The sequence below is a fragment of the Coenobita brevimanus genome, chromosome 114 (genome assembly GCF_032717465.1).
Source record: "Coenobita brevimanus isolate Jiangsu-jjx chromosome 114, ASM3271746v2, whole genome shotgun sequence".
Classification (NCBI taxonomy): Eukaryota; Metazoa; Arthropoda; class Malacostraca; order Decapoda; family Coenobitidae; genus Coenobita; species Coenobita brevimanus.
In genome coordinates, this window is record NC_137067.1 from 23,947,202 (window position 1) to 23,949,501 (window position 2,300).

Genomic DNA, 2,300 nt, shown 5'->3' on the forward strand with positions numbered 1-2,300 from the left:
TTCTGTAACAGTTTTACATAATAGGTTTCACGTTGTAAAGATACAAGGAAGAGTATGTGTGTTATCGCTGATCGAAATCTGCTGGATACTCTGCCGTCACTTCTTGGGCCAACTGTACAGTACCCCTCCTTCTTTTGGCAGTGTTTTCCGGCCATTCTGCCATATTTTGACATCAAAACATACATAGGATTATCCAAAATAATTTTCAGCACCAAGAAAACCATGAAAAAAAAAAACACTGAAAACCAAAAAACACCCTACCCATACACTACTGTATGCACAGTTTTTTTTCATTCATTCATTGCCAGACGCCATGTATCCCAGACAGGGTGGCCAAGGGCTTAGAGTTAATTGTTTTACAGGGAGGGGCACTAATCCTCCACCAACCCCACATGACACGTAGGGATGCCAACAGCATCTGGTGTTCCCAGGCGGTCACCCATCCAAGTACTAACCAGACCCAACATTGCTTAACTTCACTGATCGAACGGGAAGCGGTGTACTCAACGTGGTATGGCCGTTCAGTACCCCTTGTAATTTTGGTACTGTTTTCAGGTCAATCTGCCATATTTAGACATCAAAACACACATAGGAATATCCAGAGTAATGCTAAACACCAAGAAATCCATTAAAAAAAAAAATGAAAACCCCAAAAAACAGCCGACCTGTACACTACTGTATGTCCAGTACCCCTCCTAATTTTAGCAGTGTTTTCAGGTCAATCTGCCATATTTTGACATCAAAACACCCATAGGAATATCCAGAGTAATGCTTTATTTCCATGAGAACAATGCATAACCAAGAAAAATAAACACCTGAAAATGGTTTGAAAATCAGTTATCAGTGATGAGTGATTGCACCTGAGGCTCAAAAAAAAAATTCCACGGCCAAATATGCCACTGAAAATTGGTTATATTGGTATAAATGGTATACCATCATCTTCGGTGGTGTTTATACTATAAGACAAGCTAATAAAAACACACAAAACTGTTCAATAAAAGTACAGAAATCCAAGGAGAATAAAATGTTTAAGAGTAAAACTCACCTTCATATAACTTTCCTCCATCCTAGTGCAAAATTTGCCAGCACCTTCCAAGAGTTGAGCATATGTCTAGATGCAGAATTTCATGAGTTTTTTTTTGGATTTGGCGGAATTTTGATATGACCAATAGTATACAAATAAATCGCAATAAAATTTGAAAACTCAGGAGTCAGTTATCACCACGGAGGAGGGTAGGGACTGAGGGAGTGTAGGGGAGAGCCGGGAGGGTATGGAGTAGGGATGGTAGGGGGGATGAGGGGATGAGTGAGGGGCTGTGGGGCAGGATTCTCCCCTTTTGTCAACAGGCGTAGGGTAGCCATATACATTTACTCTCATGGATTGCGGTTCGTTAGACTCGGTGGCCATGGGGAAAAACACAACTAGTGTTTGGGGGACTTTACGATGTTCAGTAGGAGGCAGATGGCTGCCATCACTGAACAGGTATGTATTCATGGCTTGTGGTCTGTGTTTGATGGTGGTGGCAGTTGGGATAGACTTAGACTGGTGGCCCACATGACATTGAACATTCAGTGGGGATTTGTACGGACGTTTCGAGCCACCAGCTTGCGGGTTACAGTCGTCTTTACTGGGGTTGTGGAGGTTCATTGGGAGTGATCGGATGAGTACATAGTTTTGACCATTCAGCACGGGGTGGATGGACATTTATACCCAGGTTGTTGGTTATGGACTTCCTTCCCACTCACAGCTTGAGCCCAGCAGCCACGATACTGAATGTTTGAAGATGTTAGCTGGCCGGCAGAAGGTCTGGGGGAACTTTTTCGAATCCAGACAGTAGCAAGTAAATTTGGATAATAGTTTAATAGATCCAAGGTCAGGCATCTGGATAATGAACACTTCCAGGTACTGAGCGTCCGGGATAAATTAGGGACTACTGTATTTCATATCTTGCGCTTTGGGGCCATTTTTAAAGTAAAATAAGGGTTACTTGAACACAAGCACTGTGATACCATGACAACTGATCTCATAACTGAGACAGCTACTAAGGATGACTAACGGTGGGTAGTGTATACATTATCTTTGTACATTATTTTTTATACTCCTATAAAAAGACAAGCTTACCACTCCTTCAGTTATTTTTGGTCATATCTCGTTAGCAAAAGTACTCCTCAGCAGTCATGAACAGCAAACATCTTTGTGTTTAATAATGGAGTATAAAGCTTTCGGATTATGACTACTAATTCTATTGTGGTGGACTGCTGGGAGCTGGGGTAGTGGCGTGGTGGAGCTCTGTTTCCAG

At 42.2% G+C, this 2,300-nt stretch overlaps 1 non-coding gene across 1 annotated transcript; it reads right to left on the reverse strand.

Moving 5' to 3' along the window:
- Positions 1 to 406: 406 nt before the first annotated feature.
- On the reverse strand, positions 407 to 525 carry LOC145418489 (5S ribosomal RNA). The gene has a single exon (XR_013900706.1). It is a non-coding gene; the product is annotated as a 5S ribosomal RNA (ribosomal RNA).
- Positions 526 to 2,300: the final 1,775 nt, after the last annotated feature.